Raw genomic sequence first — 22,306 nt, 5'->3', positions numbered from 1 at the left:
GGTTTTTTTTTTCTTTTTTTTTTTTTTTTTTGGTTTGCCGAATCCGCCATATTGGCGAGGACGGGCGTCCGCGGCTGCGGAAGCTAGTCTCCGCCGCCGCCGGAGCCGCAACCTCACAGCACCCGGCCCGTCCGGGCCTCTGCCGCGCGGAGCCCCTCCCCGCGTTGCTCAGCTCACAGGCCTCGCGGGAGCCCGCCGCTGCCGCCTCTCTCCTGGGAGGCGGCCGCCTCAGCCCCCGGTGCTCCGGTCGGCGCCGGGAGCAAGGAGCAAGCCGCAGCAAAGCGACCAGGCCCGGAGCGGGGACAGAGGCGGCGACTAGGGAAAGGTGAAGCCGCCACTGCAGGAGGAGGAGCAGGAGGAGGTGACGCAGGAGAAACGCACCGCCCGGAGCCCGTCTGAGGCGAGCGAGAGCCCCGGCCGGAGGGGAGAAGGGGGAAGAGGGCCGCCGTCGCCGGCTGAGGAGAAGGAGGAGGCGGCCGCGGCCACCGCTGCCGCAGGGCGGGCGCGGCGAGCGGCGAATTCCGACGCCCTCTGTGCAGCTCCCTGGTCTTCACGCCCGCAGCCGCTCGACACACTTTGTTGCCCGTCACCGCTGGGCCTGGGGTGCACCCAGGGTCGGCCTTGTCCCGAGACTGAGTGATTCTCGCAGTTGCCTGCTGCCTCCGCCTGCCCTGGTTCTGAAGACAAGACGCCTGTGTCGTGCGGTGAGTAGCCTGCCGCGCCGGGACGACGCGCTTTCCCGGGGCCAACAGCTGGATCTGAGTGAGGGGAGGAGGGCGAGGGGGGTGTGCGAGCCCACGATCTTCCCCCCCCAGCTCCTCGGCCGGCCGCCGGCCGGGCCGGGAGGGGGGGGTTCCCCGCTCCCCCTCCTCCGCCCGCGGCTGGGGGCGCCGGGCTCGGTTTCGGGCCGAGCCGGCGTCCCGGGAGCGTGTCTGTGTGTTTTGGACTGTGAGGGAAAATGGCTGACGGCTTCGTCCCTCCCCCTCCTCCCCCTTCCAGTCCTGTCTGGGGCCGAGTGGGAGGATGGAGTCTCCCGGCCCGGCGTGCGGCCCCCGCCTCGGCGCCCGGGGGGCCTACTCGGCGGCGCGGCGGGGTGGGGGTGGGGGCTAGTCGCCTCCCCCGCCCATCGCCCGGCCCCTGGGCTTGCAGCTCGGCGGACTCGCGGCCGCTCTCCTCCCCAGTCTCGTTCCACTTGACACCGAACGCCATTACTGAGGTGGAGTGATTTGGAGCGGCAGAGCTAGGCCTCGGCCTCGCCTGGCTATCAGGCCCGACGACTTGTCCGCCGCCCCCCCCGCGATAACCGGCTGCTTCTCCTCAGCCCTGTGGACCGGGAGCCGGAGTCGGGTTATCGGCCCGCTACACCTCCCCCCCCCCCCCCTTCGCAGAGGGGCCGAAGCCGCGAAAGATGTTTTGGTGCACAAATCGCTTCCAAGCCAGCCTGGACCCACCACTTTTCTATTTTTAACCGTTTCTGCCAAAATATTAGCCCGTGCGAGCTTGTTAATAATGAAACCTTCGGATCCTTGTGGTGGGAGGCTTCGGGTTTGATACCTTGTTTATTTTTCATTCATTGTGAAATGCTAAGAGGTACAGAGCAGGTGTATACACTGTTTTGTAATCCCTGTAGCGACTTGTGTGGCGCCTGGAATTTACACGGGCTTTTTTTTTTTTTTTTTTTTTTGAGCTTTCCAATAGAACCTGCTTAAACTGAGCCTATTTTTTTTTTGAAAGTTCTGTAGTTCTAGCGTTAATTGGGGTTTCCAGCGTGCAGTTTACAGGTGTGAGTAATTTCTTCGGATTGTCTTTGAATTTAACTGAGCGAGTTGTGGTTGTAAATAATCGTGCCTTATTTTGGGCGGAGGGAAATAACTTGTAGCAGTCTTTTCACCTGGAATCCCCTGAGCCTCCAAAATCCACATAACGATTGTATACCTTCATTTCTGACCAAGAATCTGGGGTGTATTTATTGATTAGGAAACTTTTCAGCAGGTACTTCACCCTCTCTTGGAGCTCATTATCTACTCTTAGCGATTATTTGGTAAGGACTCGTTAACCACGACTCGCTTGGCTTTCTTAATCCCTACACTTGAATTTAAAAATAGAGACCGCAGACTCCTTTAGATCTCTCTGGTCCACTGATTCAGTGGGCTGCCATTTTGGTTTCAGCAAATGCCTTCCAAGTTCTTAAAGATAAAGCTTTATTGTTCGAGTGTCTGTCTGCATAGAGTAAAAATCAAAATTTGGAATTGGTGCACCAAAGGTGAACTCAAAATGTTTATTACGTTTTGTTTTCTCTATTTTGAAAATAAGGCATTTGGAGTATACGGATTTTTCCCTTTGCCCCTTTTCCTATATACATATAGTTTTCCGTGGACATTTAACTTGTATTTTTTAACGTGTTATCTTAATGTTCTCAGGCGATTTCTTCCTTTTGTTTGCTGACCTTGGTAGTTTCTGAGAGGGAAAATTTCTGGAGGTAGAATTTAATAACAGTAAGAACAGTACATGTGAAAATCTCAGTTCTTAAGAAAGTTACTTTAAGGGCAGATTGTACTTTTCACCAAATGATTGTATCTCTTGTTGGTGTTCCATAGTTCTCTTGTTTAATCAATGGAATGCTCAAGTAGGATTTACTTTGGATCTTTTTTTCTTCCAGGATCTTGAAATAAATTTTCTGGCCTCTCAAGAAGATAAGGGATTTCGTGGATGTCTCTTCAAAGATAATTTTTTTTTGACATGGTATTAATAACGCTGCTTATAGTTTTTGAAAATGGATTAGTTGGACACAAGGAAGCATTCATTCAGCTTATTTGAGAAGTTCACCTTTAGTAAAGTTTCTATATTTTAGTTTCAGAATTTTAATATTGAAGCTAATCTTTGTTTAAATTAGGTTAAAGAAAGTCATTTGAAATATATGGGGGGAGGTGTTAAAGGACCAGTCCTCTTCTAAGTCTTTTGGGCAGTGAGGGGAGGGATCTTATTCTGTGGTTCCTGAGCTAGTTGGGTTTTTTGTTTTCTTTTTGGAATTCTGAAATACTGTGCTAGTTTCATGATAGGTAATTATAATTCATTATATATCGCCTCTTGCTAGTTTGTTTTCTGGATCTTGGAGTTTTAGTTCTAAAAATTGAAAAAAGGATTTTCGTTTGCTTTTTCTTTTGCTTTTGGAGCCATACTGTCCTATTTGTTACCAAGTTCTTATTACGGGGTCTGACATTAGTGTTTGGGAAAGGGTTGATGCGTTGGCCCTCTGCCCTGACTGCACATTGGAATCACTTAGGGGAGTTGAGGGGAAAAATACCGATGCCCGGGTTTTGCTCCTTAAAATCAGTTAGGTCTGATATGGGTCCTGGGCAAAGGCTTACTCTGAAACCACTGTGGGTGATGCTCCTGAAGTCCGGGTTGAACACCACTGTTAATGCTGTTAGTATGTTTTTACTGAACTTTCAAGCAGATAAAGAAGATGAATTGTTTTCTCAAATGTTTTCAATTATCAGCATAATTATAATTTATTGAGCATTAATTACGTGCCAGGACTATGTTAAACATTTTCCCTTTACTACCATACGTAGGTAGTATTGTGTCTATTATATAGATGAGGGCTGAGCTCTGTGAACCGGGGGGTGCTTCAACTCCTGTGCCACGTTAGTGAAATGACCCTGATCACTATTGAAAATTTCTTTTTTCGAACTTTGGTTTGTTTCCTGTACCAGAGTAGTTTTAGATTAAAATTTTAATAAAAATGTAATAATTAGCTGCAGTTTGGGAAACAAGTTGGTTAGCCAGGGAGGTGCTAAAAGCTTTGCAGCGAGTAGGTTCTTCCTCTTCCATATGTCTCCCAACATGTTCTGTTTGATAGTTTAGTTGGTGGGTGTGTTTATGACTGAAATAATGTTAGGCAACATAACGTTCCTAAAAGATGCAAAATCCAGGCATTTGTCTCCCAGTAATTTACTTAAATCCTCTCATAAATGAACACTTAGTATCATGTGAGCTTCTATTATCTCAATTTGAAAATTCTCAGCTTTATTTAGCTTAGTTTAAAATCTGTATAATTTTTACAAAAAGTTTTCAAAATTAAGGGTTTCATCTTGTGTTTTTGTAGTAGTGGTTGGTGATTTTATGGAATAAATGAAGTAGCAATAAACACCTTAATTTGGTGTTTATTTCTAAATTCTCTTGGTCCGTTGTGTTAAATTCTGTATTGAGGCTGAGCGGAGAACCTGCTAATGTCAAGTCTGTGAGCTTTCTTAATGTGGCACAAGATCTCTGAAAGATCTTTCTGTTCATGATCATTGTAGTCTTATTTTCTGTGCCCCAAAGTATCAAAAGGAAAAAGACTTTATGGAACTTCTGACACTTAATGCATGTTGGAGTTTGAATTCATTCAGTTGTTACTGTAGAATATAATGACCAGTGTTAATGTACTTCTAAGGGGTAAGGTGTGGGAAAGTGTACTGTTACGGTATCTTTTCCTAAATTTATTCAAATGTGCCTGTTCTAGCCTTGTGGGCTCCAGTACGCACACACGCTCTGTGTGTGTATTTGGCAGCAAATGGATTTTTAATTCTATTTCCAGTCACTAACAATGATTTTCTACCTCAGCTGTGTATGAGAATCACACGTAAAGCTTTTTCAAAATGTAATTTCCTAGATCTTACACTTTGGACATTGTAGTTGAGTAAGTTTGGGGTGGAAATTGGGTATTAAAAAAGCTCAAAAGGGGAGTGCCTGGGAGGCTCAGTCGGTTGAGCATCTGACTTCAGCTCAGGTCATGGCCTCGCAGTTGGTAGGTTTGAGCCTCGCATCGGGCTCTGTGCTAACAACAGCTCAGAGCCTGGAGCCTGCTTCAGATTCTCTGTCTTCCTTTCTCTCCTCCCTCCCCTGCTCATGCTGTGTCTCTCAAAAATAAATAAATGTTAAAAACATTTTTTTAAAAAGCCCAAAAGAGAATTCTGATATGCAGCTAAGGAATTCTTTGCACTTCATTTCAGGGAAAGAGGGAATCTGAGACTTTGAGTTCTGTGTCCTACCACTAAGTATAATATTCTTGCTTGAGCTTAATGTTGCCAGTCACAGTGCCAAAGAATCCAGGTACAAAGTAGCAAAAAGTTCACTTTGTGTGTATACATTCATACACACATAAGATATATTCATAATCTCAGGGAGCACCTTCTTGAAGTTACAGTCCCAGATTTAATAGTAACATTATTAATATCTGTTCAAAGGCATTAGTTTGCTTTTTATTCATTCAACAAATACTTACTGGGCCTCTACTATGTGCTAGGCACTTTTCTAGAGATTGCTATATTCTTTTTTTTTTAGTGTTTTTTTTTTTAATGTTATTTATTTATTTATTTTGAGAGAGACAGCGCTAGGAGGGGAGGGTTAGAGAGGGAGATACACAATCCAAAGACAGGCTCCAGGCTCTGAGCTAGCTGTCAGCGCAGAGCCTGATGCAGGGCTGGAACCCAGGAACTGCCAGACCATGACCTGAGGCGAAGTCAGATGCTTAACTGACTGAGCCACCCAGGCGCCCCATGGATTGCTATTTTCTAGTAGCTTATGTTGTATGAAATGAGGGGCATGGGACTAGCTGATCTCTGAAGTTCTTTCTAGCTCTAATTTTGTCATTCTTTATTGTGCCTCATAGATGGAGACTGAATTTTGTTTAAAGAAATATACCTAGTTATGGAATGAGCCAAAGGAATTTTCTTTTATATTTCAGTTTCTTTTAGTTAAGAATTTCATTCTGAACTCAGGTCTTCTCCAGTGAGTACACATGTCGAGTACAGTAGAAATGGGTTATAATTCTTGCAAATTGGGTTTAGGAATAGCTGTACTTGGAATGCTTTTACTTTTTGGCCAGAATTCCATACCCTGGTGTCAGCCATTCCCGCTGGCATTCCTTTTCTGTATTGGTGTTCTGTCAGTTAACCTCTACACTGTCGGTGTGCTTTTCTTTTTGTTTTACTTTGTTCAGAAGCTTTGCTTGATTTTTGTCGTCTAAGTTCTTTGAGGTTAGTGGCTTTCATTTGTTCAGACTCCAGACCCTAAGTCACTGATACATCTCTAGTGCCTAGAAAGTGCCTGGTACATAGAGGAGTAATTTTTTTTTGGATGAACAGTTAATCCTATTGTAATCTGGTATGATTTCTCTTTTTCTTTTTTTTAAATTCTCTTTATTGCTTGGAGTCCCTTACCTGATAATTGTTTTATGATGAGCAGTCCTGGAAGGAGTCTTAAGATTTACTCAAACTCCTTGTTTTTCAGATGAAGAATGTGGCTCAAAAAGCTGCTGAAGTAACTCGACTAAGATAGTGTGTGTAGACTGCCTCCTGCATAAAGCTATTTCCGTATCTAACAAGACACAGTAATTATTCTTGGGTTTCCATTACATTTGTAGTCCCTGTCCTAAAATTCACACTTAAATTCTCTCTGGTAGTGGATAATAAAAAAGGTCAGTAATTTTTTTTTTAACCTTTTTGTATTACGGTTTTTTTTAACCTTTTTGTATTACGGAGCATGTAGAATAATCTCGTTTACGATAACTGCCTAAATGGCAAAATCTGGAGGAATATTTGACTCTCATTGTCTAAAACTACATACAGAATTGATGTGTCATCATATTATGGCTCCTTTCAGCTTATTCTGTAACGGATCAATTATAAAAGTTTTGAATACTTTAGACCCATATTGGGCAACAATTTTCAGAGGAATTGTTTTCCTTGGGATGATTTTGAGCTGGGAGTCTTGGATTCCATCCTTGGTTACAGAACCTGTGAAGTGGGAAGAGAAGAAAATTTAGGAAGAAAGAAAAAGGAGTGGGAGAATCTCATTCCCTACCCGATTCATGCCCAGTTCCTCCCTACTGACTTTGGTATTTATTGAGAGTTTAGGTTAAGTACGTCTACTCAGTTGGACACCAGAGAGCATGCTAATTATTCCATGGTATTAGACCCATTTGTGTCTTAATAGAGTATTTTGTCTCTGATCAAAGTAGTGTAGAAAGATTTGGTTGTTCGGGGATGCCTCCGTGGCTCAGTCGGTCAGGCGTCCGACTTTGCCTCAGGTCATGATCTCACAGTTCTTCGAGCCCTAGCTCAGAGCCTGGAGCCTGCTTTGGATTCTGTGTCTCCTTCTCTGACCCTCCCCTGCTCTCTCCCTTCCCCCCCCTCAGAAATAAAATATTAAAAAATTAAAAAAAAAAAAAAAAGATTTGGTTCTCCTTGATAACACCTCCCAAATTTAAATATGAGATCAACAAACTTTTGTGTAAAAAGTCATATCAAAAATGTTTAGGTTTTGCATGCTAAGAGGCAAAATTGAGGATATTAGGTCAAGTCTTTGTTGGTGAAATTCAAAATCTGATAATTGGTGCAATTATTTGTAATTTAGGCCTAATAAGAATAGAATGGGGGGGACTTAAAAGTACAATATTTTGCCTAGTTGGGGATTAAAAGTTAGTGTTCCCTGTCATCAAATTGATGGTACACGTTCCTGTGTAAAGTCCATTCCCAGCTTGTGGGCTATACAAAAACAGGAGGTTGGATTTAGTCTGTGAACCTAGTTTGCTAGTCCTTGTTTAAAGCAAGATATCTAAAGTCCAGCCCCTGGAGTTTGATGCAGTTAAGTATGGAATTGGGTTTAAGAGTTTCTATTTCTAACAAGTTCCCAAGTGTGGAACCACCCTTGGAAAATTACTGGTTTAGAGGTAATTCCAGCATATCTTAGCTTTCTTCAGGCTTATCTAATTTTTCTTGAATCCTTTTTTTTTTTCACTTTGTTTTAAATTCTGCAATTAATATGTTAAATGCCTGTTACGTGGTGTTGTATTAGATGACAGGGATACGAGGTGAGCAAGATAGAATTGTTTCTATCATATATACCAGTTTGAGTTTAAAAATCAATTTCCACAAACCCTTAAGAGCTAGGGTCTGTAAAACAAAAAGTACCATTTTGAAAGCAGGGCAGTGATGATTGATGTTCGTTAAAGGAAAGCTAAATTAGAAGGAGGCATTACAAAGTCCTTGGTTAATTTGATGTCTTAAGGGATAATACTCTGTATAAGTGAATTTTTCAGATCACCGAAGCTTCCTTTTAAATACTTTAAACCAGTTTGTTATTTGATGGAAAACTTTCTGAAGATGTTACATACTTTAATTTCATAATCAGGTGAAAAATTATAATGTATTCTGTTTTAAAAGTTTGAGGAGCGTGAGGGAATAAAAAGCAAAACACAAACCCCACCTCTGAAAATTCCATCATTTAGAAGCAACCATGTTATTTAGATTGTGTTAAGTCCAACGTTCTCATCAGTTACATAATTTACTAAGTTGTGTACCCTCATGTCTTCTGCCTCTACTTACTCCTGCCTCAGGAGTGTGTGCCATTTGTTCATCCCGCCTAGGAGACCGTTTTCATGTACCTCCCCCATCCCCAGCTCCTTTTTTAGATAACTGCTTTTGTAAACACTGCTGCACACTTTCATCATGAAATTGATTTTTTTAAATGAAACTGATGTTAATATAACTTTCCAACTTAATTTCCTACTGTGTTTTTCTTTATCTCCTCCCTCCACCCTTCATTTACTTGACTTTCCTAATTCTTTATATACTCCTTATTTCACACTTCTGTTATATTCCTTCAGTATCCTTTTTAGGGGTTTAGGGTTTAGCTGTCCTTTGCATCAGCTGGAAGTCCCAAACTTAATATCCTTGACAGGAAACTGATTACGGATATAAATCTTTAACGTTACGGGGTTAGATTGTGCTCATTGGTTATGTTGGTTGACTTCATTCAGTGGTAAAGGAAATAATTACACTGACACAGGAAATTATGGCAAATGTGTAATAAAGCTTCTATGTGAAAAGTGAGGTATAATTAGGGATTTTATAATAGTTTCCTGCACTCCTGAGAGTTGGAAAAACCTCTCGGAACATGTGAATCTATTGTTTAACTTTGTAATATTTGATTTCTGTTATATTTTCAAGAATGCATTCTGTATGAAAGGGAAGGGTATCATGTAGGCTCTTGTGAAAATGACTGTATAAAAAACTCATTTACTCCTACTTAATCAGTTTGTATCTATTTCCTGTGTCCTTTGGAGATCTGTGTTAATCAATTATCAAACATTCTTGAGAGATTTCACTTGGAGCTTGCTCAAGTCAAGGGTGAAAGGTGAAAGGGATTGTGAGTCCAGGCTGAGGGTTGGAGGAGGAACCAAATGGTACTTCCCTGAGGTGTATTCCTTGTCTGACTGTGGATGTCATTATCTGAGCCACATAAATGTCAGCTGTCTGAAATTGCTCCTCCTCAAGGATTACCTTAGTTATTCTCAGCGCATCATGGGAAGAAGAGTCAAGTCAGTGAATGGAGAAATCATGGAAAGATTCTTTGGCTTCTGAACCTCTAATGAGCCACATGAATCATGTTCAGTACCTCCTTATCTCTTCCTGCTTTTTCTCCAAATACCGCTCAAAATTGGGGTGCCTGGCTGGCTCAGTTGGTGGAAACAGGAGGCTCTTGATCTCTGGGTTGTGAGTTCAAGCCCCACATTGACTGTAGTGCTTAAACATAGAAAAATACTGCTTAAAATTTACGATGCCAGTTCTACCCCCAAAAAAGGTCATTTTGACATAGTTCCAGTCTTTTACAAGGTGATTTGTTGTTGTCCCACCTAATCAAACTACCCATACGTGATGTGGATGTTCCAGCCTTTCCTATTTCCATTGCTTTACTTCTTAGAGCTCCACCTCTCCCTTTAGGCGAGCTGCTTCAGTATCTAGCTCGCATGCCATATTCATGAAGTATTTTCTGGTTTTCTTTAGTTGGAAAGTGGTCTCTATTTTCTCTGAATTCTAGTAGCATTTTTCCTATGCTTTTCTTTTGGTCTTAACTTATTCTACTACTTTTTGTGTTTCTTCAATACAGCCCCTCTGTGGTGGCTCTCAGAAATTCCTTGGGCTGTCTTCTGTAGGTGGTCAGAACCTCCCTTAACCTGACTGAGAGAGTAGTATAGTGGGTAGTAAAGAGCTCTAATCTCAGTCAAAAGGCTTAGGTTGCAGTTGTAATTACTCTACCAACTAGTGAGCAAGTTACTTAATCTCTGTCATGAAATTGTAAAGCACAGGCTTTGGATTGGGTGATTGCTATCTTATAACAATTGAATTGAATTCATTTAATATCATTCTGGCACAAGGGATACAAAGGTGATTAATTACTACCTTCTAAGTTCTTTTGTCAAGTAGATCAGACAGTTATACGTATGGTAAGTGCTATGTTATATCCGACTGTGAAAAACGGAGTGGTAGAAGAGGTGAAGAAATCATTCTAGTTTGAGATTGAGTGAGGTTTGCTAGTCTTTAAAAGTGTATTCTTTTGGTGGCCCTGTGAATTAGAACAGGGACTTCTGGGCAGAGGGAGCAACTTGAAATCAGGATTTTTAACCTTAACACTATTGACCGTTTGAGTCAGATTCTTTGTTGTGTGGGGTACTGTCCTATTCCTCCCTGCCTCTACCTACAAGATGCCAGTAGTACCCTCTGGCATCTTTTTACCCCTACCCCCCACCCTCCCCGTTGCCAGCTGTCCTGGGGACAAAATTTGAGAACCACTACTTGAAACCTAGGAATGGAAGTGAAAGTATAGTGTTTTAGAGAAAAGTTAGTAGAATGTAGGATTGTTGGAGATAATTGGGAGGGAAGGGATTGTGGGAGGTGAGGCTAGATCACAAGGGCCGACCTTGAGTGCCACATTAGGGCACTTATGTTTTTAGGGTAATGAGATGGACCCTGAAATTAAGCGAGAGATGACTAGATTTGTGTTTTTGAAAGATAATACTGATGGCATCATGGCAGCCATGTCCGAGGAGAGTTGGGGAGCCAGGAGAAGTAGAGACTGTGTTTTTAACACTGTGGATGATAAGGGAATGGAGTTAAGGAAATGTGACACCTGGGACTAGCCTTGTATGAGGGAGTTGTTACCCAGTGTGGCTGTATTACTTAAACAGTGGATTGTCAAAGCACATGCCTTTCTTACCACCTCCCTCCCTTAAAACGTATGGGACTAGAATCTGGCATCCAGAGAGTGTTAACTGTTGGCTTTCCATGGTTGGTATAGGTATTATTTTACAGCTTTTAAATTGGGTTAACACACAGAAGTAGATTAATAATCTTACTGTTTAAATAATTGCATTAATTCCATTGGCTTCTGGTTTGGAGATTTTTAGTTTCAAAACGGCATTCGTATTTGAAGTGAAAAAGGTGTAGTCAGAGGAAGAGTACCGTGTTTTAGTTCTGCTTATCGTGCTTTCTTCTCTTCATGTTAATCACTTAATTCTTGGGACCAGTTACTTTTTTGTTGTTACATTAATAAAGTTTATCTTTAGAGATGTGGAAGAAACTGGATTGCAGAGAAGAAAAATTTTTAAGTAAAGGAGCATAGGAAAGGTTAAAAAAAAAAAGGCTAAGTTTAGTAGTTGTTGGATTTGTATTGACAAGTAAAGGGAAGGGTTATAAAATAAGTTGAGTGTTTCCTCTAACTTGTTTTTTCTTTTTGTGTGTCTCTGTGTCTGGATTTTTCTGGCAGGCTTTATTTTATTTAGATTCGTATGGGCTAATTGTGCTTGGCCAACAGCTTGTAGTATGAATTTAGGACCACAGAGTTGGTAGCCAGGATATAATTTCTTTGCTGGCAGAACAGCTTAAAGTTTGGTTAAGTTTTCATCTGAAGTCTAGCTTAAGCTTTAAGGACAAACTGCTGTTAAAAACTGATGTAGCCAGCTAAGGAAAATAATATTCAAGGGAAGTTGTTTTTTCAGAATTGAGGATGAAAGTATGCAGATAAATATAGTAGCTGTGATTTGTCTGGCACAGATGGTTTCAGAGAAAATGTTGTACCTTATTTTTCATCACTACAAGAGAAGTAGCAAAAGAAGCTTATTGTTTTCATTATATGTAATTTAGGTCAATCATTCTCAAACTTAATGGTCTCAGGACCCCTTTGTGATTATGGAGGACATCAAAGTGCTTTTGTTTACATGAGATTCTATTCATTGAAATTTATTGGAAATAAAATGGAAAAAGATTTCAAATTTGTGTATACATTTAAAAATAAAACTCCATGCACCTTAATGTAAATAATACTTTTATGAAAAATAGCTTTTCCAAGAAAATAAAAATTATTAGTGAGCAGTGTGGTATTCTGATTTTTTTCAGATATTTCATTTGGCTTAGTAGAAGAAAGCTGGATTCTTTTGGCTTCTGTCTTCAATTTCTTGCGATAGAATACATCATGCAGCCATTGGAAGCACTCCACTGTATACTGGAGAGAGAATGACTGTGACAGTGGCATATAGCACCATCTTATTTTGAAAACAATTTTGACCTCTTGGGTCTCCTGAAAGGGTCTCAGTGGACCACACTTTGAGAACCAGTGTTTTAGACTCTTAAAAGAAGTTTGACATGGTCTTTTGAGTGGCTTGCCTACTATAAATTTTTATTTTTTAATTGAGATATAACTTAGATACAGTCAGGTCCACAAATCTTGAGTGTGTAGCAGTGTACACATCTGTATAACTACCATTCAGATCAATGTATCATTTCCAGCATTCCAGAAGGCTCCCTCACACCTCCCCCAAACAAAACCCTAATACTCCTTCTATCTTCCAATGAATTAATTATCCATGTTTTTTGTGCGTCACATAATTGGAATAATACAATATGCACTCTTGTGTCTGGCTTCTTTCGCTCCACATAAGATTAATTTCTTCTTTGAGTTACTGTATGAAATACACCATGATTGATGTATCCATTGTACTTTTGTGGACATTTGGACTGTTTGTGGTGTTTTCACTAATTATAAAGAATGTGCCATGATCATTTTAGTACACGCCTTTTGGTATACACCTAGAAGTGAAATTGCTGGGTTATAGGATATGTATCTGTTTAGTTTTAATAGATACTGCCAAACAGATTTCCCAGGTGGTTGGTTGTACCAGTTTAGAATCCCACTTGATGTAGTTCATATTGCTCCTCCTTAACAACACTTAGAATTGTCAGTCCTTTTAATTTTAGCCAGTTTAGGGGAGATTTAGGAATATCTAGTTGTAGCCTAAATATTCATTTACCTGTGTCTAATGATGGTTAGAAACTTTTCACCTGCTTACTAGTTTTTTGGCTATTTAATTATTGTTTACCTATAAGATTTTAAGTTTGGCTAGCAGACAGCTTGAAGTCTCTTGTGGCTCACAATCACTAGTTGAAGAAAATCAGTAGTTGAGTGAATTCTTGAAAATATGAGATTTTTTAAATGAACTTAATTGATTAGTGGTAAGGAAGTTAAACATTGCTGTTAAAGAAAACTGTGTATGTCTGGAAAGATCTTTGCTCTTGAAAGATTCAATACTTCATACTAAAATATGGCCTTTAGAAATAAACCAAGAAGATGTAACCAGTGTTGGTGAAGATGTGGAGAAAAGGGAACCGTTGTGCACTGTTGGTGGGAAAGTAAATTGATGCAGCCACTGTGGAAAACAGTATGGAGCTTCCTCAGAAAATTAAAAAATAGAACTACCATCTGATCCATTAACTCCACTACTGGGTATCTGGAGAAAATGAAAACACTAACTTGAATAGATATATGCACTTGCATGTTTGTTGCAGCACTATTTACAGTAGCCAAAATACAGAAAGAACCTAAGTATCCATCAGTGGATGAGTGAATAAAGAAATTGTAGCGTGTATATATATCCATCCCATCGTGTGTGTATATACAATGGGTTGTTACTCAGCCATAAGAAAGAATGAAATCTTGCCGTTTGTGACAATGTGAATGGACCTTGAGGGCATTATACAAAGTGAAATCAGTCAGATACCATGTGATCTCTTATATGTGGAATCAGAAAACAAAAACCAAGCTCAGATACAGAGAATAGATTGGCAGCTGCCAGAGGTGGGTGGGTGTGGGGGAAGAAATGTATGAAGGGCATCAAAAAGTAAAAAGTGGGTGACGCTTGGGTGGCTCAGTCTTTTGAGCGTCTGTCTTCGGCTCAGGTCATGAACTCACATTTGACTTGCTACTTACGGTTACTCTTTAAGATGCAGCTCAAATGTTCCTTTGAGAAACTTTTGTAGATAATTCTCTGCCTTTGGAGAACTTATTTCTCCCTTCTCCAAACTTTTTTAAAATTAAAGTTTTTATTTAAATTCCAGTTAACATGTAGTGTAATGGTTCAGGTACAATATAGTGAATCAACCCTTCCAGAGAACACCTGGTGCTCATCACAACTGTACTCTTTAATCCACATCACCTGTTTAACCCATCCTCCCATCCAAACTTTTTATTAAGGAAAAATCAAACATACAAAACTGTGCATAAACTCCCATTATTAACTAGCTTCATTTTGGGGGCTGTTCTTTTTTATTTAAAGTGTTATTTCTTTCTTTTTTTTTTTTTAATGTTTTATTTATTTCTAGGAGAGAGAGAGAGACAGCATGAGCAGGGGAGGGTCAGAGAGAGAGGGAGTCACAGACTGAAACAGGCTCCAGGCTCTGAGCTGGCAGTCAGCACAGAGCCCGACGCGGGGCTCGAACCCACGAACCGTGAGATCATGACCTAAGCGAAAGTCGGACGCTTAACCGACTAAGCCACCCAGGCGCCCCATAAAGTGTTATTTATTTCTGAGAGAGAGAGAGACAGCATGAGCAGGGGAGGGTCAGAGAGAGAGAGAGAGAGGGAGACACAGAATCCGAAACAGGCTCCAGGCTCTGAGCTGTCAGCACAGAGCCTGACGTTGGGGCTTGAACCCACGAACCGCGAGATCATGAGCTGAGGTCGGACGCTCAACCGACTGAGCTACCCAGGCACCCAGGGCTGTTCTTTTTTATATACTTTTCTCTACTTAAAGCAAATCCTGGAGTGCCTGGGTGGCTCAGGTCATGATCTTGTGGTTTGTGAATTTGAGTTGCACGTCGGCTCTGGTGACAGCTCAGAACCTGGAACCTCCTTCAGATTCTGTGTCTCCCTCTTTCTCTGCCCCTCCCTGCTCATGTTCTAGATAACTTTCAAAACAGAAAAAAAACATTAAAACAATATATATAGAAGCAAATCCCATACAGCATTTCATCTTCAGAATTTCTGTGTACCCCAGTCTGGTTGGTGCAGAGGACAAATGATGTCATAGCACAGCATGTCTACACAGTGATGGAATAATTCAAGTAGGAGGGCTGAGTCTCCCACGTGGTGGGTGATCGTGGCAGGAAAGCTGTGCAAAACTCCAGAACAACGCATGCCTTAACAGTCAGTAATATGCTGCCATCTGTCCCATTCTGTTTTTAATAGTTTTGTTTGTACTTGTTTTGTAGGAGAGCAATTAGCATAAGGAGTATAATTCTTAATTTCATAATTGCATATGTTTTAAGAGTGTTAAAATAGAAAGGAATTTAGTTTTTAAAAGTTTTGTTAGGTTAGAACCAAAATTGGCAAACTTGAGCCAGCCATGGTGCTTGGAGTCCGGTGACTGGAACTGGGACTCCAATTCCATATTTACTAAATGAAAAACGTACTTCCGTTTCTACCTAAAAGGTGGTGGTTTTATTCTTTCTTTTACTTGACAGATAATTCATTATGTAGCACCACAGAATTTTGATGTCTTATTACTGGTTTCCTTATTAGTCTCTCTACTGTCACATTTTCTTTAGAGCCAGCACAAATTCTGATAGGAATACTGTGCTATGCATTGTATTATAAATGGTAATATAATCTTTTGATTTGAAACTTTTTGAAAAGTAGAACAAAATTTTGAAATACCGTCAGGATTCTGTGTTAAGGCAATAGAAAAATAAAATCAGCTATATTATTATAAAACTGTCGAGGCTGTTAATTTATTTTAAAAAGCAACCTGAGCAATTGTGATACATTTATAAGGAGCATAGAATCCTGGCAATTTATAGTTGGAAGAATACTTAACTTTTTCCCTGAACTGATCTAGAGATCATATTTATGGGGAGCCTGGGGAGGTTCAAAAATCAGAGTTGTCAAGAGTACATAATCATCTAATTAGCATTTCAAGGGAGAACTAACTGGCACTTGTTAGAACACCTACTATTTATTGGATGCCTTCTATGTGCAAGGCAGTTAACATATATTCTCCCATTCAAGCTTCCCAACAATCGCTGAAGGTATTAGCCAACTTGAGAGGGAAAGAAAAAAATGATACTTTGAGATTAAACACTACCTGTTCTAGACATATTTATTACATTGTAGTTGCTGAAAAACCTCATGCTCTGCAAAATCACACACCAAAATGTAACCAGATTTATGGGGAAAATAGGATTAAGAGCAAAGGGATCACTGAAAAGCTTATGTAACTTTGTAATTAGAGCACTAACAAAAACAATAAGAATTCTAATAAAACAAACAGCACAGTTAACAACTTCTTGAGTTCCTGGCAAACTATAGTAAATATAGGACTTTTTAAAAACAGGTAACCTATTGGAACCCTTCTATGTAGGGAAGGGTTGAGGTTACACAGATAGGAAGCACAAGGGGGAATTAAAATGCACAAAGGATCAGAGAGAACAGTAGTAGGTCTCAGGTAGAGCATGTAGCCAGACTAAGCCAAAAAGAATGAGGTGATGGCTGTCCAGTTCAGACCTTTTTTTTTTTTTTTTTTTTTTTTTTAACGTTTATCTACTTTTGAGAGGGAGAGACAGCATGAGCCGAGACAGGGCAGAGATAGAGGGAGAGACAGAATCTGAAAACAGGCTCCAGGCTCTACACTGTCAGCACAGAGCCCGAGTTGGGGCCTGAACTCAAAAACCGTGAGCCAAGGTTGGAAGCTTGACTGACTGAGCCACCCAGGCTCCCCTATGCAGTTCAGATCTTTGTGCCCCACCCTCATGCTGCTGCTATTTGGTTCAAGACATTAATGCACTGAGGGAAAAATTCCTTCCGAATTAAGGTGACTTGCAGGTATATTTACTGACATGGTGTGTTTCCTGACATTTGCAGGTGAGCTAAATCCCATTACAAAACTGCATCCTTAGTAGCAAAACAGACTTCATGTTGACCAAGTCTTTTGCACATCAGAATCCATACTCCTGCTCCACCTACAGTACTAAACTGTAAGTAGTTGTCTAAAATGCCTCCCCTCCAGTGGAATAATGTTAGAGAGGAAAGGGAGCTAATACTTAACTGGAGACCTTCTGGCATTTAAAGATCATCATTACCTTATACTTCATCGTCACAACCATAGCTAGTATCCTCAGGTGGGGAAACTGAGTCCTAAAGAGGTTTGGGAACTTTGTCCAAGATCACACAGTAGGTATTAGAGTAGAAATTTAAATTCATGTGTTTCTGGTTACAAATTTGCTTTTGTATACCATGCTGCTTCTGGCAAAACAATTTCATCAGGCCTTTAACAAGAGTAGTTGTCTAACACACCTAATCGGGTTGATGAAGTCATTCTGTCCTTCCCACTGGTCTCTTAACAGCACTGCACTAGGCAAGAAATAGTGATGGAGCACAGGAAGGGAATGAGCAGAGGCGATGGTTCCAAGGTGTCTACATTTGCTATCTTTTCCCCCCAATAGCTATTTCAAACTAGTCAGATTACCTCTATACACCTCAGTTTTTATAAACTAGTAGTAATGATTACCTCTTGGGACTGTTAAGAATATTAAATAAGTGAAACTAATAGAATATTAAATAAGTGAAGCTAATAGATCAAAATCCTTTAAATGATACCTTGCTCATGGTAAGTGCTTAATAAATGTTAATTTACTTGTCACCCTTGCCCCATTGCTGCTTTTTGATTCTTTTTCTGCTCTTAATCCATACTGTTCTATTTCTCCCCTTTCTCCCCATCTCGTCATATCATTGCATTGAAATAGATTAAATGTAGATAGTACGTAACCGAATATTGATGCTTTTAACACTTTTCATTCGTGTTTTGGGTGTATATATTTGGATGCCTATTGTTTACGCAAGGCTGGATAATTTTGAGAAGTAGTGGTGTATGGGGTGCTTGAAGTGGCTCAGTGGGTTGGGCATCTGACTTCGGCTTAGGTCATAATCTCCCCGTTTGTGAGTTCAGGCCCTGCATCACTCTCTCTGCTGTTAGCGCAGAGCTCACTTCAGATCCTGTTTACTTCTCTCTGCCTTTCCTGCTCACATTCTCCCTCTCTAAGAAAACCTTAAAAAAAATGGCCTATGAGGATTTGTAAATGTTTCAGTTTTCAAGGTACAGGCTGTGGAACTGAGTACAGAGGTATGCTATTTTAGTTTCATCTTTTTGTGTGCCTAAATTTATGCATTTATTAAATGTATGTGCGTAAATTCAATGTTTAAATGTATACATTAAGGAAAACCAGAAGAACGAGTGCCTGTGTGGTTCAGTCAGTTAAACGTCCAACTCTTGGTCTTCACTCAGGTCATGATCTCCTGGTTGGTGAGATTGAGCCCTGCATCTGGCTCTGAGCTGACAGTGTGTAGCCTGCTTGGGATTCCCTCTCTCTCTGTCCCTCACCCCCCAGATAAATAAACATTAAAAAAAAGAGGAAGAAATAGGCCTCACAACTAAACATTTAAAAAAAGAAGAAATGGTCTTAACGGTATATTTCAGTGACAAGATCATGCCTTTATTTTGTCTTTAGGGAGAATTCAGAATTTTTATTATTGGTAGATAGCAGGTTTAAAAAGGAATCGATTGAGGAACTAGCAAATGGTTTGAATATTGCTCACTGTGCCAAAATAAATTATTTAATTTCTACACATTTGTGAATTTCCCAAATTTCCTTTGGTTGATTTCTAGTTTTATTTCTCTGTGTTCAAAGAACATACTTTTTATCCTTTAAATTTATTGAGACTTGATTTACAGCCTAGCATATGGTCCATTTTGGAGAATGTTCATGTGCATACAAGAATATGTATTCTGCTGCTGTTGGTAGAATGTTCTGTTACATATGTCTGTGATCTTGTTGGTGTAGTGTTGTTAAAATCTCCTTCCTTGATCTTTTCTTAGTTGTTCTATACATTATTGAAAGTGGGGAGTTGGAAGTTTTAACCATTGTTGAATGGTCTGTTTCCTTGTCCTTTTCTGTCTTTGTTTGCTTCATATATTTTGGGGCTCCTGGTAGGTTGTACATATTTACTTGTAATTGTTAAATCTTGATGAGTGGACCCTTTTATTATAAAGTGTTCCTTTTTATCTTTGGTAATTTATTTTTGTCTTAAAAGTCTATTTTTGTGGTAAATGTATAGACACTTCACCTTTCTTATGGCTGCTATTTTGCATGAGGCATATTTCTCCATCCTTTTACTTTTTTTTTTTTTTTAAAGTGATCTTTGCACCCAAAACGGGGCTCAAACTTAAGAACCCAAGATCAAGAGCACGTTAGTGCTCTACCGACTGAACCAGCCAGATGGCCCCCCTCCCCCATCCTTTTACTTTTAACAGATTCTTATCCTTGGATCTTCCTTTTTATTTTATTTTATTTTATTTTATTTTATTTTTTAATATTTTTTATTTATTTCTAGGAGAGAGAGAGACAGCGTGAGCAGGGGAGGGTCAGAGAGAGAGGGAGACACAGACTCTGAAACAGGCTCCAGGCTCCGAGCTGGCAGTCAGCACAGAGCCCGATGCGGGGCTCGAACCCGCAAACTGCGAGATCATGACCCAAGCGAAAGTCGGACGCTTAACCGACTAAGCCACCCAGGCGCCCCGGATCTTCCTTTTTAAATCCAGTCTTTCTCTGCGGTTTGATTAAATTTTATGAACCATTAACATTTAAGCTGGATTTACATCTGCCATTTTGTTTTCTGTATCTCATGTTTTTTTGTTTATCACTTTTACTGTTTTACTGATTTTTTTTTTTTGCCTTAAGTGGATATTTTCTACTGTGATGTTTTAATTCCTTTTAATGATTTTTTCATCATATTTTTTGTTTACATTTTCCTTTAATTTATTGAGATATTTTGATATCCTACAATTCACCCATTTAAAGTGTACAGTTCAGTGATTTTTTTGTGTATTATTAAAAAAATTTTTTTTGAATGTTTTATTTATTCTTGAGAGAGAGAGACAGCATGAGCAAGGGAGGGACACAGAATCCCAGCAGGCTCCGGGATCTGAGCTGTCAGGACAGAGCCCAATGTGGGGCTCGAACCCACAAGCCATATCAGAGCCAAAGTTGGACCCTTAATGGACTGAGCCACCCAGGTGCCCTGGTGTATCATTTTAAAAAATTGTGTTAAAATACATCACAAAATTTTCTTTTTTGACAATTTTAAGTGTATGTACAACTTAGTGGCATTATTTACATTCACAGTGTTGTACAGTCATCACTACTATCTTTTCCCAAAACTTATTCATCACCCCAAACAAATTCTATAATTGCTAACCAGCAATTCTCTATCCTTCCTTTCCCTCAGCCCCTGGTAACCTCGGATTTCTGTCACTATGAATTTACGTATTCCAAGTATTCATACAAGTGGAATCATAAGTTTATTTGTCCTTTTGTAACTGCCTTATTTCACTTAGCATAGTGTTCTCAAGGCTCATCCATATTGTTTCAGAACTCCTTTTATGAAGAGTAATCTATTGTATGGATCTACCACATTTTGTTAATTCATCCATTGACAGACATTTGGGTCCACATTTGGGCTAAAGTTACTATAATCATTTGTGTATAAGTGTTTGGTGTGGATATGTTTTTATTACAGGAGTGAAACAACTGGGTCATATGTTAATTCTGTATTTATCTTTTTAAGGAGCTGCCAGACTTTTTCAAAAGAGGCTGTGCCATCTTGTATTCCTGCTAGCAGTGTATGAATTTCCAATTTCTCCACATTTTCACCAACACTTCTCTGTCCTCTTTCCCCTTCTTTTGTTGGTAAAATATACATTGTATAAAATTAACTATTTTAATCATTTTTTTTTTTTAATGTTTTATTTCTAGGAGACCGAGAGAAAGACAGCGTGAGTAGGGGAGGGTCAGAGAGAGAGGGAGTCACAGACTGAAACAGGCTCCAGGCTCTGAGCTGGCAGTCAGCACAGAGCCCGACGCGGGGCTCGAACCCATGAACCGCGAGATCATGACCCAAGCGAAAGTCGGACGCTTAACCGACTAAGCCACCCAGGCGCCCCTATTTTAATCATTTTTAAGTGTATAGTTCTGCGGTATTAAGTGCATTTACATTGTTGTCCATCTATCACCACCATCAATCACCAGAGTGTTCATTTCCCCAACTGAAACTCTGTGCCTATTAAATACTAATTCCTGAAGCTTCTTACCCCCCCCAAGTACTTGATAACCACCATCTTACTTTTTGTCTCTGAATTTGACTTTTTTGTCCCCCTCCCTCCCAGAGATGGAGCACATGGAGGATAGGCAGAGATGAGGGGGGAGAGAGAGCCCATGCAGAGCCTGGCTCAGGGCCCTATCTCCCGAACCGTTAGATCGTGACCTGAGCCGAAATCAAGAGTCAGATGCCCAACTGACTGAGCCACCCAGGCATCCTTAAACTTCACTATTCTGTGTGCCTTAAATAAGTGGAAGCCTACATCATTTGCCCTTTTGTGACTGGTTTGTTTCACTTAGTGTAATGTCATCAGGGTTTATCCATGTTCTAGCATGTTTCGATTTCCTTTTTAAAGCTGAGTGATCTTCCATTGTTTGTATATACCACATTTTATTCATTCATTTATCGATGGACACTTGGTTTACTTCCACCTTTTGGCTACTGTGAATAGTACTTGCTATGAACATGGAATTGCAAATACCTGTTTGAACCTCTGCTTTCAACTCTTTTGGGTGTATACCCAGAAGTAGAATTGCTGGATAATATTAGTAATTCTATATATTTAGTTTTTTTCTTTTTTACAAATAGTTTATTGTCAAATTAGTTCCCACATAACACCCAGTGCTCATCCCCACAAGTGCCCTCCTCCATGCCCCTCCCCCCCACTTCCATCAGTCCTCAGTTTTTGTCAGCATTGAAGAGTCCCTCATGGTTTGCCTCTCTCCCTTTCCCCCACCATTTCCCCCCTTCTTCTACCCCCTTGTTCCTCAGTTAAGTTCCTCCTAATCCTCCTATACGTGCAAACATATGATATTTGTCCTCTGCCTGACTTATTTCGCTCAGCGTAACACCCTCAAGGTCCATTCTATATATTTAGTTTTTTGAGCAATGGCCACACCATTTTCCACAGTGGCTACGTGATTTTACACTATCACCAGCAATGCACAAGGATTCTAATCTCTCCATATCCTTACTAACACTGGTTATTTTCTGGGGTTTT

The 22,306-nt window shown here is 40.3% G+C and overlaps 1 protein-coding gene across 2 annotated transcripts in view; it reads left to right on the top strand.

Moving 5' to 3' along the window:
* Positions 1-478: 478 nt before the first annotated feature.
* USP9X (ubiquitin specific peptidase 9 X-linked) overlaps positions 479-22,306 on the top strand; it is a 134,110-nt gene continuing 112,282 nt past the window's right edge. For both annotated transcript variants that reach the window (XM_039255987.1, XM_039255978.1), the window contains exon 1: positions 479-704. The gene's annotated coding sequence lies outside the window, so the exon portion shown is untranslated. The remainder of the gene's footprint in view (positions 705-22,306) is intronic.

Source organism: Hyaena hyaena, unplaced genomic scaffold (assembly GCF_003009895.1).
Source record: "Hyaena hyaena isolate Hyena2069 unplaced genomic scaffold, ASM300989v1 scaffold_12, whole genome shotgun sequence".
NCBI classification, from domain to species: domain Eukaryota; kingdom Metazoa; phylum Chordata; class Mammalia; order Carnivora; family Hyaenidae; genus Hyaena; species Hyaena hyaena.
This window is presented reverse-complemented; position numbering and strand designations above follow the sequence as displayed.